We start from the raw sequence: 17,813 nt of genomic DNA on the forward strand, positions 1-17,813 counted from the left end.
CCTTGCAGTTTTCTCCATCAATTTAGAAAACAAACATGTTAGAAGTGAGAAATTTTTTTAAAATTCTGCAAAGTAAGTACTAGAATAAGATTTTGGCTTCCTTCTTTTAGTATGTTAAGATGACTGTTAAGATATTTTCTTAAAAAAAAGAGTCCTGCTTTTTCCACATTGAAGCCAAGCTATTTGTGAAACCAGTATGATAGTGATGGTGTTTCAGAAGCTCTGCACATTGATTTATTTTACTGCTTCTGGATTATTTTAAAGGAAGCACTTAGTTCCCAACCTCGAAGCCTATTTTCTATGACTTAGTAACATAATCAATAATTTTTGATATAATCTCCAAAGAGATCATCAAGTCATCAATCTTGGAGACATTTTATTTTCCAGAGGCAGTCCGGCGTGCCTCACCATCCGGCCCTGCCTCCTCAGATAGAGGAGATCTTAGCCTGGGATGTAGAATGGCATGCGGATTTTCTTTCCAGGGATGAAAAAAACGCAACAGACCTCAGGGCAGTGAACAGCTCCTACACAGGCCACCTCTCTGGGAGTGCCTTCACTCAGTGGAGGACCTCTGCTTGCTTGAGTAACCCGGGAAAGCTGTATTTTTTGCCATCATTAAACTGGCCTCTTTAAACAGCTGGGATTTCTCAATAGTAGAAACGGCATCTTAGAAAAGCATTCTATTTTTACTCCATCTCTTCGCATCTTAAATATTTTCAAAGGGTTTTATAAGCAAGACAGAGATGGTGCTTGGGGACTGTGCTATGAGAGCCTGTAAAACAAAGAACAAAGTCAGTATCTGAAGGGCCTCCCCTTTACAGGCATCCTTGACAAAGATGTCTTATGTTCGAACTGCAATGGGAAGGTTGGTCACAGCTCAGGTATGTGCTATAATTGTGTCTGAAATCTATACAAACGCTGTGTGTGCAGTGATTCTAGAACATACACTCTGGTGCCTGACTGCCTGGGTTGAATCCCAGCACTGCTCTTTAGTAGCTGTGTGACCTTGGGAAAGTTATTTAACCTGTCTGTGCTTCAGTTTCTTCGACTATATAATGAGAACAATAGGGCCTACCAAATCAGATTTGAGTTAATAAATATAAAGCACTTAAAATAGTCCATGGCATGTGCTAAGTAAACAACTGCTGGCTATTAACATCATTAACTAAGGTAGTTTGTAGAGAAGGCAAAAATCTGTGAGTCCCAAGAGAGGGGTAATGGAGGAAATTTACAACTTACACTGACATTTTCTTTTCCAACAAGAGAAGCCACATCGAAGGGAAAGGAAAGGATGTCTTCTTTAGTAAAGGCAGTGGATCACTACACGAGGCCCAAAGGTCAGAGAAACCTGACTTGAATCCAGGCTTTGCCACTTACTGGCTGGGTGACCTTGGGGTAACACTTAAAGCTTTTTAAGCCTCAGTTTCCTTATCTTAAAAGGTAGGGAATTATACAAGTTCCCACTCTCATGAAACAGGCTCACAACTGTGTCTGGCACACAGTAAATGTTTCACAAATATGAACCAGCACTATAATTATTAAGGTGTTCAGAAAAAGGGATGTGAAAATAACTGAAAACTGGGCTAAGGAGAAAGGGTCAAGAGGAAGACCACCCATGGTGTAGTCCACCCCTAAGAGCAAAGCCATCTTTCCAGAGCCCCAGGCTCCTGCCATGGGTTGGGGTCAGAGTCAGGGAGGGGTCCCGTGCGTGGTGACATGGGCTAAGGGGTCTTGCCACAGCTCTGTAACTTATTCCCGACTCCTGAGTGTACACTTTCAAACTTAGGAAGCTATAGCTGCACTAGGGAGCTACTCCTCACACTCGGCATGTGATTCCTGAAGAGTTCAAGCAGGACCGCTCCTTGCAGTGATGAGCCCCAGCACAGCAGATGCTGCTAAACTCTACCCTCCAGAGCAGCATGTTCTGATACGGCTTAAATGACCATCCTCATGGCGCTACTTTATGTTCTGGGTCCTTGCTCCTGAAATCTGTTATAGACTGTCTGTACAACACACGTGGGAATAAAGTTTTACTCTCTGGCTGATGCTAATGGCTGCCTGAAAAGTAGGGAAAAAAAGTGTTTACTGTGTAGTTTTCTTCATACAAATCATTGTAGCTAGAGAGTGTACAGGATAATATACTAGGCATTTGGGTCACAAATAATTCATGGCATGCCATTACTCAGATGATATTATGATATACTAAGCCAGAGGCATGTAAACCCACTGAGTTTTACAGTCACATAAAATTGTCTCATCCAACACCCCAGGTTTAGAGTTGAGGAAACACACTGAGAGAGGTTATGTTATTTGGACAAGGTCACACAGCTCCCCAGTAAAAAAATCTAAATTCAGACCTCAGATCTCTACTGTGACTTTGCCTTGTTGCTACTGCTTTCTTTATAATACAGGTCTCTACCTGTTCCTGTCTATCATTTTTTCTCATCTTCTCAGCTTTAGCTAAAATGCCACATATGCTATGAAGCAATCCCGGAGATACCTCTCCCCCATCCAAAAGTGAGCTGCCACATATAAAGCTGCTACTCTTAAACTTTAGCAAATATCAGAAACATGGTAACACTTGCTAAAGCTCACACTGCTGGGCTCCACCCTAAAGTTTCTGGATCTGTTGGTCTGGGGTGGGGGCTGAGAATTCAATTTCTAACAAGTTCCCAGGAGATGCTGGTCTTAGGATGACCAGTAATCTGAGAACCGCTGCTCTAAAATTTGTCTGTATTTTAATTACACGCACCTCCCGGATAGCACTACCTTCCTTGTATTAAAGTTACTTACATGTGTTTGTAAAGCACATACTGGACGGTAAACTCCCTTGTTTCTTCTTATAGTATCTAACTAAGGGCCTTGAAAAGGCAAAACTTTAATCAATTTTTGTTGAGTGAAACTTGTCTAGCCAGTTTACACTGTAACTCCACAACATGCTCCAGGGAGAGGATGAAAATGAGCACTGGACAAATCAGTAATTATAATCATCAAACCTAGAGACCCTGGGTAAAAAGCTAGTCCACCATTTCCCAAGCTGTGTCCCAAGACACATCATTCTATGATATGTGAACATGTGCAACTAAAAAACGTTTTGGGAAACGCTGGTTGAACAAAGGTAAACAGATTTCTTAATTTAGAACTTCTTGGAGCCTTTAGTATGCTCCAAGTTAAACTTTCCCCATTCTCCCTTCCTCAGTCATCTCTAATAATTTGCCCTGCTTTGCTATCTCCCTAGGAAAGCACAATCTATATTTACCATCTATTTCCACTAGTAGAAGTAAAGTTCCCTGGTACTTGGTTGGGATTCAGTAAATGCTTGTTGCATGCACGGACATACTATGTAAATTGTGATTCCAAGGGATATTATATACACAATTTCTCAAATCTAATTGATCATGAATTTCCTCCCCATTCATACCCCGTTCCCCACATGGCCACCGGCAGGAGAAGGAAGACTATTTTATGAAATACGGTTGGGGAAACACTAATTGAGTTCAAGCTAGCTATCATGGCCCAGACAGGTCGGACGCTGCCTGGAAAGCTTTGGGGATGGGGGTAATCCCAGGATTCTTGAGACTGGTTCATTATTCTTGCTACATCATATCACAGGGTATGTATTCTCATTTCAACTAAGCTGAGACTCATCCCTGAAGAAACTGCTTCAATACTTGTCATACAAACACATCTCCATGCTCCAACTGAAGAAAAAGCTGCAAGTTCCATAGTGTGCTGTTTTTTCTCATTAAAAACAAAAAAGGCAAATAGAGAATTCTCACAGTCCTATGAGTTACAAAGGCTGGTATGAAGGGAAGAGCCTTATTAATTTTAAATAACCAACCATATATTTTCATAGTTTTTATAATCTGTTTTTACCTAGTCAATGGTCAAAAGCACTCTGCCAAATCAAAACCAGTCTGAGATGCAAAACCTAAAACTAAGTTCATATTTCCCACCTCACTGGAAAATTCTGCTTGTCTACTTGAGCCCTAAGTCTAAGCAGGGTTTTTTAAGCAAAACGTTATTTCATTGACAAGGATAAGATATCACTTTCTGTCATTCTGACCAAGGATCAAATCCCAAACCAAAGCCTCCAATTGGTTCTGCCAACCAGCCAAGCAGACCGTTACCCAAACCCAATCTTTTTCATTATAATAATACTGCAAATTCTCATTTTTTCCAGTGGTGCAAATCTTTCTGCTGTTTAAAAGTGATCTCTCAGGAAAAAAGTCAGTCAGCATGAAGCAAGTGTAATTCAAGTTGGTTCTGAGAAAAATGGGAGATTCAGCCACACAGCGGCAGTGTTAAGAACACCCTCCTTTATTTTCTTCCCAGGTGCGAGAAATATTTCCATACAACAGTGGTTAATGTCAAGTATCATTTCATCAGTAAATGCTTCAGATTCAGGGGTAATGCAACCAGGGGCTATCGGAAGGAAAGATTAGCGTGTTGTTCAAGCATTTTAAAAATCACTTCACCCTCTGGAGAAAGAAATTCATCATGGGGTAAGAGAAAAAAACATGTATGGAGAGGATATAATTTGCTTCTATGCTTGGCTGTCTGAGAAAATGTTCCAGAAAAATGCATGATTTCAATTTTTCTCTTGTGGGCCTCACTGACAGAAACCAAAGAGTAAATACATTAGTATTCACTTATGCTCAGGAGTTTTTAAAAATGGAGGGAAAAAACAGAGAGCCTTTTCCAAGTAACAGCATTTACTCTGGAGTAACTGCTTGAAAGAAAAAAGAACACAAATAGTTTCAGATGGAACAATGCCTTTAAATAGTGTTCATTCCAATAGTTAGGGGGCGAAATGCAGATGAAGGGAAATGTGTTCTCTGAGCCCTTTGCTTACTACATTCTGACACAACCCGTACTCACTTGCTAAGTCCCTGTGGTCTGTCGTATTTCCAAAAGTTGACATCCTCTCAGCCATCCCAATTGCCGTTCCCCTTTAAAAGCAGGTCTTTTGGGACTTCTCTTGTGGCTCAGTGGTTAAGAATCCACCTGCCAATGCAGGGGACATGGGTTCGCTCCCTGCTCCAGGAAGATCCCACATGCAAAGGAGCAACTAAGCCCCTGCGCCACAGCTACTGAGCCTGCGCTCTAGAGCCCACATGCCACAACTACTAAAGCCTGCACGCCTAGAGCCCATGCTCTGCAACAAGAAAAGCCACCACAAGGAGAAGCCCGCACATCACAAAGAAGAGTAGCCCCACTCGCTGCAAGCGCCGCAAGCTAGAGAAAGCCCAACTGCAGCAACGAAGACCCAACACAGCCAAAAAAAAAAAAGTGGGTCTTCTTTAAGGAAAAGAGTATTCTTCATAGTAAAATCAGGTAATCCCTTTAGCCATTCCAATTGTCATTCCCCTTTAAAAGTGAATCTCCTTCAAGGAAAAGTATCGTGCATAGTAAAATCAGGCATCAGGAGAGTAGAATATGGGGCAGCATCCCTCAGTACCTCCCTTTCCCGCTGGGATAAGTGATGATAACGTTAGGGAGTGCATCCTTGGAAGAACTGAGGCAAGGTGAGGTACACAAAGCTCTAGGACCAAAACAAGATAAGAGGGGATCAGGTTTGCCTCTTCCCAAAGAACTGAATCACCAAAGGAAGATGGAAAAATGATAAAACATCCTAAAGACTGTTGGAGGACTTCTGGGAGAGTTCAATTCAATTCCAAATTTTTCCAAAATTACACATGGGATCAGGTCTTACTCTGGAGAAAGCACGTCACAAGTTCCAGAAGGCAGTTCTGGAAAGCTCTGTGTGTTTGGCTGAATGTCCCCCCCCTCCCCTAAATGTAAGGCAGCAACACTGAGCCCTAAATAGTCTGCACAATCTAGCATTGCTAAATGAATCTAATAAGAAAAAAGATACACACTCAGCTCTCTACAATGGGGTAATACTCTATGGGTCAACTCATGTAGGCTGGGGAACAGGCAGATGAGGCTGGAAAAAGATTACATGGGAAAGAAATTTAGAAAGAACACACCAGGAAATGGGTGAGACTCTTAAAAAAATGTATCTAAGGCAGCAATCCTGATAAACTCAAAAAGGAGAAGAGATGACAAAACACGTTATCATATGGAAGATGAACACACTATGGTGAGAGGTAAAGAATATAGGGGAAGGCAAAGAAGATGATTTGGAAACAGGCAATGAAAAAAACTGGCCAGGATTTAAAACAGCTCACATGTAGGTCAAGAAATGCAGCCTCGAAGTTTGCTGACAGCTCAGAAATCTTGTCAGTCACGTCTCCTCACGTTGCCATCACTGACAACTGTGTCTCAGCAAACAAGGCAAAAATGCAAATTGGCTTCCTTCAGCTCTCCCATACTCCCCATTAAGGTTATTTATTATCGACTCATGGGTTTATACCGACATTGCTTGGATTAGTACCCAGTGCTAATGAGACCAGGGTCACAGGTTCGATCCCCACACGGGACTACCCAGAGTCTACCTAAGAACAGCTCAACAAGGACAGCTGAGCATCAACTTCCTGCCCTCTCAACTGAGAAGCCCAAGGCTGCAGAATCATGTGTCGGTGCAGCCCTTACGTTCACGAAAGAAAAGATATTTCCTGAGAGGGATGAGACATTTGTAACATTTCTATAGATCCAGATCGAAGGAGTTGTCAAAGAAGCTCTGAGCACCCAGAGAGTAATTTTCAGCATAACCAACCTTAGCCTAACACACTAGGTCCAGGGCAGGGTTACTATCCCAAAGCAGCCGTAAAGGGACTAGGTATGAACACTCTACGCCTCAGAGCTGGCAAGAACTCTGCCCTCTACAATGAAGCCAAAAGGCCAAGGGTAGGTCCTATCTTTGGAGAATAGCCACTAAGCACACGTGGACAAGGCTGGTCAGTGGAGTCATCCTGAGAGATGCTGAACCGATGCTTTCCCTCTCTGTCAATCCCGCTGCACATCACAGTTTTAGAAGAATTAGGACCCAGAGTGGCTGGTGTGACTAATGAAGTGGTTTTCTGGGATAGCCCCTCAACCCCCTGCTCAGGACCCTGGTATCACTTTGGAACCTGAGAGCCAGAAGTGGAAAAGCAGTCAAATGTAGTAGAGTCAAAAAGGAAATGGATGTTATAAGAATGAAGTGAGTTGAAATCCAGGACTTTGGCGTTGGAACAGGTCAAAGTTCACTCACAGATGATGAGAATGAGGGTGTCGCTGAGGGCACCTGTCCTGTGCTTTAGGGCAACAAAGAGCAAAACTGTCAACATGCCTGCATGTTGAATGAATGAATGAATGAATCTGGCCCTCACTTCTTTTCTGGACTCATCTCTAATTACTCTGCCTTCAGCCACGCTGGACTTTTTCCTGTTCCTGGCAGATCCCCTCCTGCCCCAGGAGCTCTGCACATGCTGTTGCCCCTGAGTTGAACTCTTCCCAGCCCCAAATCCCCATCAGGAAACACGTGCACGGTCACCGAAGCATCTGTATCCCTCCAGGCACCTTTCTCGGATTCCCAAGAGTCGCTGTGACTTCTGGTTATCAGTCCTCAGAGCACCCAGAATGTTTCCTTCATAATAGTTATTACCATTTTGATTATATTTTAGTAAGACTGTTGGATTAATATGTGCTCTCCCAACTGGACTATAAAGTATATGAAGGAAGGGACCATCTCTTAGGGTCACATCATTCTTGTCTCACACCAAACCTACTGCTTGGCACATAACAGGTACACAATATTTGCTGCTGGGTAAACTATAAATGTCTTATGAAAATATAGGATTAGAGCAGTGGTTCTCAACTGGGGACAGTTTTGTCCCCAGAGTACATTTGGCAGTGCCTGCAGACATTTTCTCTTGTCACAATGAGGAGAGAGATGCTGCTAGCACTTAGTGGGTATAGGCCAGGGATGCTGCTGAACGTTCTACAAGACACAAGGCATCTCCCGAACAAAGAATTATCGGGAGTAAGATGTCAGTTAATGCTGAGGTTGCAATTGGACTAGGCGAACGAAGGCAATTATATTGAGAAGGGTAGAAGCAAGCATATGGAATAAAACAACTCCCAAGAAGAATGGTTCATAGCAGAGACACTGCATGGAGCCCTTCTGCGGCCCTTGAGATGCTCCCAGGGTAGTGACCCAGGGAGAACAGCTCTGAGTAGCTGGTACTAAGAATTGAACTCCCCTCTGTTAAGGATAGGATGACTCCTATCACCACAATATGAATCTGGCTGGGTTCTCAGTCCCTGCCCAAAACACAGAATGAAGAAACCTTCCCCTTTCAGTGGTAGAACTATTTGACCTGATTTCTCCAGGAAATATTCACGTGGCAAGACCACGTCACCCTGACAGCTAGACTCCCCATTTGTTCCTAAGGCGTAATGTTCTCCAGTTTTCCACCAACCTGACTTGGGTCTCACTCTTTACAGAAGCATTTATTCTGCCAACAAAATTAAGACCCTGGAAGACTGATCTTTCCACATCAATGGAAGGCCACCTCTCTTGAGATTTACATAATTTTCTCTGCATGACTACTAAGACCACAGCCTCCCCAGCCTTTGACCTGCCTCACTTTTCCACGGCTTCAAGGCAATCATTTTCCTCTGCAGCATGGTGTACAAGGCAAGGTTCTCAACCCAGTCCTGGACTGAGAGACCAAGCCCAACTCCCACAATTACCCCAAGCTACAAAAACCTAAACAGATTTTTAAACACCCCTTTACATCAACAGCTGCTGGAAAGCAAATGGGATTGAGACACTGACGAGCCTTAAACCAACTACTCCCGTTCCATGAAGTTAAATAGAGCTTTCTTCTAGTCCACCCTTGAGTATATGTAGTTAAAAAACCAAGTATACACTTTGCCACTAATTATGTATTACAAATAAATAGTTTACACAAGCATATGTAAACTGGGAAAGGCGGGGGCAGCCATTCTGAGCAGCCACAGCAGATGTTTAGGGACAGCTGTACAGGGAAGCTGACAAGAATTTAGATGAAATTTACTTTAAAGTCCCACAAGAGTGAGGGAAGGTTTGTTTAACCTTTATCAAACCATTCCACCTAAGGGGTTCAGATCTGAATTTTCCTCTAGAACAGATTTCTCTGTGTTTAACATGCCTTTCCCACTTCCTTTTTTAACTAAAGAAAGAAGCCCTAGTGGTTTGACCATTATGAGCAAATTTCATCCAACCCTTACAAACATAAGCCCAGAAGCATGCTTTTCAATGTCCGTGTGTTATCAGTAAATGTGAACAGACAAGAGTAAATATTATTAATAAAGAACTTCGCAACAGAAAAGTCTGTATACCAAGCACTTTAAGTTCTGAGCTTCAAGAATCCACTAGGCTACCCTATTGTTTTCAAAAACCTCTATTTCCATATCAAAAAGAATGATGGTAACCTTTGGGCTCTGTTACCTGTGCTTAGTCATGCTGGTTCTGCACCTTTCATAAAAGAATGTTGCCTCTAGCCTGAAATATACAGGAGAGCCCATTCTCAAGGCTCTGACTTTTAAAGGTATAACACTTTTCCATTCATATAGAGATAAAAAGTTACAGAACAGAGAATAACATTTGTCTTGCTGGAGGTTTACAGGAACATCATGACCTGACCTACCTGGACAGATACAAGAACAAAGGACTCCAACACCAAGAAGTTTGCAACAACTAACCAGGCCTCTCCCTCACCTTGCCTTTAAAACTGCTTTGCTGAAACCCTTGGGGCGGGGGGGAGGGCATTGGAGGTTTCTTGGGCAGGAGCCACCTGTCACCTTGCACGGCCCTGCAATAAACATTTCTTTGCTACAAACTCTGACATTTCAGTATTGTTTGGCCTCACTGTGCCTTGGGCACATGAACTTGTGCTCGGTAACAGTTTGTTGCAGCAACTTTGCCATGGAGATCGAAAGATGAAGCTCAGACTCAGTACTCGTCACAGGGGCTTGCTGATGGCAGGGCCAGGATAAGAACTGAAGCTCTAAACCAAAAGTAAACAGTTATAATACTATTATCTTTTAAAATAATTTTCTAGAAGTACAAAGAGAATGTTTATTTACCATTCTCTCATAGAATTGCGAATGGAAGCCATATGGTCTGTGACCCAACCTCTCCCAATCGAGTTTATTTGCATCCAACATGTCACTAAGAAACAGTCAGGAAACAGTATTTGGTAGTTTAAGTTTATTTGGTTTTACAATAAAATAGTTTTACTGGTGATTTGATTTTATTAAAAAATGGCCCCCAAAAGTCAGTTCTGTTCCAGATTATCACAATGTTAATCTCTCCACTAAGTAAGCGTGAAGCCAATGAATAAGTGATTTGTATATTTTTGCCCTTCACAGTTCACAGTTCTATACATATAGAGACTATATACTCATATGATTCAATACATATCAATTTGCCTTTCAAACTTTGGACTTTGATTTGGGGGGCAATTTTGGAATGTCTTTCTTGCTCTAGCTTCTTCCTTTTCCACTGATTCAGTTTTAGTTTTAGTTCCAGAATCTTTTTTTTTTTTAACAACATGTTCACAATCTCACACTGTATCCACTTATTTCTGGACTAGGACCCCCTCATGGTACTCATTAGCCTATAGTTAGAAAACCATGTCAATACACTTAACACTACTGAACACTATATGTGAAAAAGGATAAGATGGTAAATATTGTGTCATATATTTTTATCACAATTTAAAATAAAGCATAAAAAAATTAGCCTTCCTCAAAGCTCATGCTCTTACATTTTTTACATCAGATTTATATACTGATACACTATGCAAAGTCTCTGAGATTTCTGAAAAAGCCACAGTTTTGTTGGAAGGAGGGAGTGATTGTTGTAGATGACATAATCGCAAACTATCACCTCACTCAAACCCAAGGAAGTACCCAATAACTCTAATACATCACCTCTGTCGGTCATCCATCCGATTAATTGCAAAACTCCCCTGCCTCACAAGAAAACCATAATCAACCACTTAACCTAAATAAAAAGTCAGAGTAGTGAAACTTTCCATTTCTAGTCATTTGGGAATTTTGCATATGTTCAGTGTCTAAGTCAGGGGAAAGACAGTTGGGGAATTTTTGCCTTTTTAAAAAAAACAAAAACAAGTATTTAGATTTCCCCATGCAAATCAACAGAAGAAGGATCCAACACACAGGATGGGAGGAAATGGGCTAAAGGTAATTCCCGGGATTCTCAAGGTGAGCAGATGACAGAGGTGGTGTCCTGTCTCATGTTTCCGCGGCAGCATCATCAGACATTTCATGCAGTCAGTGCTTCTCCTTTCTAATATATACAGAGTTCCTCAAGATCCCGGCATTAGAGTGCCTTCAGGATAAGAATTTTCACAGGTCTAATCAATGGTGAACATACAGGGCAGTCCCTCCAGCCCGACATTCCCTCACAGAAGCCTAATTTAATTGTGACCAGTTCTTATCTTGAGTCAGCTCTTCACTGACAGAAGAGAGCATCTCTGAACAGGCTTCACAAATGCTGGCCCAGGGCTGTTTCAAAGTCTTCCCGTAATTGAAGCAGCTATCTTTTCTCCTCAAGGTGGTGTTTTCGTATTCTACCTGGGAGAGAATTATAAGCTCAATATGAATGGCATTATTTGAAAGTAAGATGCACCCTCCTGACTCATGGAAAGAATCGCTCCTCTGTCAAAGGCACTCTCTGGAATCCCTCTATAGATGACTGAAATTTAAAAATGGAGAAAGAAAGAAAGAAAATAATCAGCTATAGATTAGACTCTTAGGTGGGAGGGTAAAATAAATCCTGATAAAAGTCATAAGGTCCTGATGTTACTTTCTTCAAGTTATGACTCTCACTTCCTTCATGATGTCACTCTAGAGGAGGAAGGCAATCTGGAAATACTGGAATGCTGATCAGTTCCTTTGCTTATCAATTCAATTTTCACCCTCAATCCTTTACCAGTTGTAACCTACTTAACTGGGAGTTTTAATTTGGGTTGAAGGGAGCAGAGGTGGGGATTAGGGGAGGGTCATAATTAAAGAGATGCTTTAGGAAGAGTACTAATGCTTCACAGCTCAAGTGTGTGGGATATAACTGGGGACAGCCCCTAACATCTTGTCCTTTCTTCAAAAATGTCTCGCTGCTGCCTTAATGGAGAAATAAAAATACTTTTAAATTAAAACCTACATTTATGAGGCAGATGTAGGGAGGATGATAATTTGAACATGATTTAAGGTTGGAAAAAAACTTTCACAGTTTTTCTTGTCTTTGGTACTTCAAGATGAGAATCTGGAGAATTCTGAATACATTCCAGGACTTGTGGCTCCAAATTCCCCACCAGATAAGGAAATTCAGAGAGAAAGCACAGATGTATAGAGAAGAGGAGGAGGAGAGGTGCAAAGGGACAGCCAAACAGTGAGCGCTGACTATACCTCCCTCCAGGTCACAGCTGGGGTGCCAGCTGTGCTTCATTTGACTGCCTAACTCTCTTACACCAGAGTTTCAGTGACTCAGGTAAGTCAGTTAAAATTATTAGAAAGCTAGCATTGCTAATATCATTTAATGAGAATCTAAAACACAGAAAAATCACCATTACAATAAATATCTGTAACTTTACAAACAGTAGAGATCAAATTACTGGTGCCAGTGTTCAAATACTCTGGATGCGATTCCATGTCGAATGACCTTGCATCAGCTATTTGACCTCTTTGGTCCTCCCCAGCTATTTACAATTTAAGTATCTGGCTTTCAATGCTGCTTATTTCCAGCTCAATTTCAGTTATCACACTATCAAAAGGATGCTTGATTTTTGGCATGACCTAGGAACCATTATTTAAAATTCCCATTTATTTTATGATGAAATCCTTTAAACCCCACTGTTATTAAGCACTGGTTTAGCATCTCAACTGAATTCAACCAACATTTGTGAAACACCTAGCAGAGATAAACTTCAAGGGGCTTAACAGAAGGAAAATGCTAACAGAACCTGGCGATCCTATAAAGATGCAAAGTATTATGAGAATTCAAATAGGAGGCTAATTGCCGTGTAGGATGTAAAATAGAGAAACTCCATGAAGAAGGAGGCATTTAATAATATTTTACTGAGTGCCTACTAAATGCTAGGCATTGTGATCATATATGCCTTCCCTATATCATTTTATTTCCTTCTCACAATAAGTTCATGAGGTATCCACTGTCTCCATTTTACAGATGATGAGACTGAAGTCTGGGAAGTTTAAGGTTCTCAGCCCTGTTCTCCTTCATGTATGACAGAACTACAATCCCACCCTGGTGTGTCTGACTGCAGTGCCCGCGCTCTCACCCACCACAGTGTTAGGCTCTCATGTGAGGTGGGTTACGAAGGGCAGAAAGAATTCTAATGATTGATGGGAATCTTTTCGGTCCCAACTTCAAGAAAGTGAAAACACACACGTGGGAAAGTGCAAGGCCATGAAAGAACCAGTGACCCAGTGTAGCTGGACTAGAGGAAGCAAGAGGACTCGATAGGGAAAGAGGTGAATAACGCTCAAGAGGTTGGCCTCCAAGTCTTAAATATCAAACTGAAGACCATGAACTTTAGCTTAGAGGCAATTCTGGAGCCCTCTCCCTACCTATTTTTGTCGATCAGGGACGCATCATGATGGAAATGCTGCTTCAGGAAGATTATAGCTCTGTAGCTAATGTGTGTGGGATGTAATTAAAAGAAGAGATAAGAGCCAGGGAAGTCTGATAAGGAATGCTAAGCTAGAAGAAGGCAATCTTAAGAAACATAATAGCCTTTAGTCAAGTTAATTCATCTCAGCTTTAGTGTATTGTATATGCATGCTTGTTTAATGTATTATTTCTCCATTTATAAATCCCCGTTGTTACACATCAATACTATCTTTAGTCAATAAAGTAAAAAATGAGTGAGTCTCAAAAATATAGTAGAGAAAACTCTTTCTTAAAAGCAAAGTTCCAATGCTGTTTTTCATTCACATTAGGTTTCACTGTATTATGAATTTCACAAGCTAAAGACAAGAACGTTAGTACTGCACTACTGGATTGTCTCAGTCCATGATCAGGGCAAAGAAGTAAGGATGTGGTGTTACAGCTACTTTGATTCAAAAGGACATCATGGATACAGAAGATGTGGCATATATATACAATGGAATATTACTCAGCTATAAAAAGGGATGAGATGGAGCTATATGTCATGAGGTGGATAGAACTACAGTCTGTCATACAGAGTGAAGTAAGTCAGAAGGAGAAATAAAAATATTGTATGCTAACTCACATATACGGAATCTAAAAATGGCACTGATGAACTCAGTGACAAGAACAAGGACGCAGATACAGAGAATGGACTGGAGAACTCGAGGTATGGGAGGCGGCAGGGGGTGAAGGGGAAGCTGAGATGAAGCGAGAGAGTAGCACAGACATATATATACTACCAACTGTAAAATAGATAGTCAGTGGGAAGTTGTTGTATAACAAAGGGAGTCCAACTCGAGGATGGAAGATGCCTTAGGGGACTGAGGCAGGGAGGGTGAGGGGGGACTCAGGGCGGGGGGGAGTCAAGGAAGGCAGGGAATACGGGGATATGTGTATAAAAACAGATGATTGAACTTGGTGTACCCCCCCCCCAAAAAAGGACATCAGCTGCTCCTGAAGCCCTGTGGCAGGGACTTTCATAAGGAGGGGTTCACTGCTAAAATTACAGCCCACACCTGCCCTGGGGTGGGCTGGGTCCAGTGCTATTGTACTCTGATCTGCATTTCATGTGCCTCTGTCACAAGCCTTTATTTGGTCAAACAAACTATAATATATGATCTGCCTGAAGAGGAAATATTTATTCAGATCAGAGAGGGACTTTTAATATTGTAGAGAGGTTTCGATGGAACCCACATTTAGAAAAAAATGGAAGAAAGAAAACACACCTTATGTGCACTGCATTTCATGATCCATTCAACCATAGATAATGTTTAACTGTGCAACAGGAGTGCTAAACAATGTTAAATTACTCTTGATCTATTACATCTAGAGATAGGCTGAAAACTTATCTCAAATGGCACTCCTAAGTATACATTTTATTTGACATGATAAAGTATTTTATTACAGGTTTTATTTTCTTAACATTTATTTACACAACTCTGTACAGATCCAATAACAGAATCTGAAAAGCTGTAAATGTGGTTGTAGATGTTTTACACACACACATACACACACAGGCGTACACATTGTGCTCCTGTCAGTTTCACTAACAAGAAATCCCTTCCTTTACTCCATTACCATAATTTGCGAACTAAAGTCAATGGAAACTCATTAAAATGCTTCACATTATTCAATATTTGCTATGTTTATCAGATATTTAAAGCCTTTCCTTCCAAAGTGCTAATGCTCCCAATAATAAAACAATCACACATTTTGGAGACATAATAGCAACATGTAAATGAATATTTACTCAAATAAATAACAATGGAGCAATAAAGTACTCCACTTATTTGCATAGTTTTGTCCATTACCCAGTGTCAGGTCCTTACAGTTTATAGTAAACCCTAGGCAGGCAGTAGAGCTGAAGAAACTGGATTTGGAAAGTGAATACCAGGGGAACTGCTTGCTTACGACCCTGGGCAAAACATTCAACTCTCTGACCCTGTTCCACCTCTCCTAGCCCACAAAGCTCCTATGAAACTCTGCATTTGAAAGTAACCCGAAAGGTAACATATGAACTGTCTCTCAGTATACTGAGGAGGAAGCCAAGGACAAGAGAGAGGAAATGTCTTAGAGAGTCAAAATCCAGAGGGCAACAGAGCCAAGACAGCTGGGCTAGATTCCCCAAGAAGCTGACTCACAATTGCTGGGGCATCAGCAAAGCAGAAAGAAGAAGAGGGCAGCTTCCATAAATTCATGCCAAATTCTGCAACCACACAGTCAAGAAATGTACGTTTTTGATTTCAACATACATGGAGCCTTATGATGTTTCCCCCAAAATAGCGTTTTATTTTGATCTACATATGGTCTCTAGGATAATAATTCAGGTCTTCTACTTTTCCCTTCAGCTTTCTTTCCACTATCCTACAACTGCTTTGGGGTTTATCTGTTAGTTTTCTTCTTCTGCTAAGGATTTATAACCTTTGTTTTAAAACATGTAAAGTACAAAGCCATTTTAATGTTTGACGTTAAGAACATGGCTGATTTCTAGTAACTGTGAAAAATATGTTCAAATGAGGCTAAAGTTTATTAAGCCCAGGTAACAACTTACTATGATATCACCAAGTGTACAAATATCAGTCCTCCTTCACAGCTTATTACTACAGAAACTGTTAAGGTACTGACTCACTGACAGCTAAAGCTAGGTAACAATCTGGAAAGGGAGAGGTTCTTCAGTTGGGGGGGTGTGTGTGTGGTGTGTGTATTTTAGAGGTTTTGGGTTTTTTGTTTTTGTTTTTTTGTTTTGCATTCAGCAATAGCCTCCTTTTTGCAACCTGTTCAGACCTCCTTGCATGAAGCTCCCAGGCTATCACAAAAGGACTGGATGCTTGTGCAGCCATTACCCTGTGTTTACTGTCTGAGACAAGAAACAAAGAAAGATAGGTGCCCAGCAACGGAAACGCAGCAGGAAGAATTTGAGTTGGCCCCCATCTTTCAGAAGCTGAAGTTAAAACAAGTTAGCAAACAGAGGCAATTTTGCCCCAGCAACTCCCTGAATCCTCAGGGCTCAGCTGGCTTGAGGTTTTAACGGACAAGATTGTGTTAGGTGCAAACAACTTAAGGATCTATGAAAGCAGAAAGACTAGTGCCTGTTCAGAAATTGCCTGCCAAGATCCATTTCCCATAGAGTTCTCCAAGGTCTAGTTTTTGGAAATGTGAGCTCTGAAATAAATGAGGAGTCATGGGTTTTTGTGGCAGGTAAGTGAAAACACAGCCAAAGGGTGGATGGATGCTCTAGTGCCTGTCTCTAAACAGCCCTTCATCTCCCCAAAACGAGAGATGGGGGGATTTTTTTGACACTCCAGCTGGAATTCCAGCATTTTAATTTGAGCTGGTTCAAAAACGATACAGAAGCACTATGAGATTCTAAGAGGGACACTGATACGCCCCCAACTCTCTGCATTGCAGGTAAATCTGGGGCATAGTTCAGTGATAATCTGTGATCATCACCAGACCTCTGCTTAGCGTCTTCAAAGCACACAGCACTATGCTAACTGGACACTGGGGGATAAACAAAAGTAGACAAGTGATCTTCACTTCAGAAAGCTTAACTCACCACCCCCACCTTTACAATGTGGAAAATACAATTCAAATTTCCCTTTTAATATCATAGTTTTTTAAAATGTATCTATAATGCCAGATATTTCAGGGTACAATGAGTCAAGGTACAGCCTTTAATGGCATCAGAGGAAACTTGACCTATATCAGAAAGAACTCCAAAAAAGGTTCACAATCATTTATAGCATTAATACATCTTATAATCTCACCCTCTGCACAGAAGTTTCCAAATTACTCAGGTAATTTTTATATGGACCAACTAGCTTTGTCTTCACAGCAAGACATCTGAAGCAGGCATTATTTCTCATCTAACAGGTAGGGAAGCTGAGACTCAGAGAGATTAAGTGACTTGGGAAAATTAATCAGCTCCTAAGGCCCACAGCAAGGACTGACATCCCAGGGTCTTGGTTCACAGGGGCCTCGATGATCATGGCCCCCAAGCAGAATAACTTCAGCTATGCTTCAAGTCAGGTGAGACAAGCATTAATTCATGAGGACAGTTTGTTTCTCTTCAGTAGATTTTAGTTTTAGTTATAATTGTTTTAGTGAAAATCTAATCTTGAGAGACTTCTCTTGAAAAAAAATTTTTAAGAATTTTTATTGAGATATAATTGACATACAATAAACT

The sequence above is a fragment of the Hippopotamus amphibius genome, chromosome 9 (genome assembly GCF_030028045.1).
Source record: "Hippopotamus amphibius kiboko isolate mHipAmp2 chromosome 9, mHipAmp2.hap2, whole genome shotgun sequence".
Lineage (NCBI taxonomy): Eukaryota > Metazoa > Chordata > Mammalia > Artiodactyla > Hippopotamidae > Hippopotamus > Hippopotamus amphibius.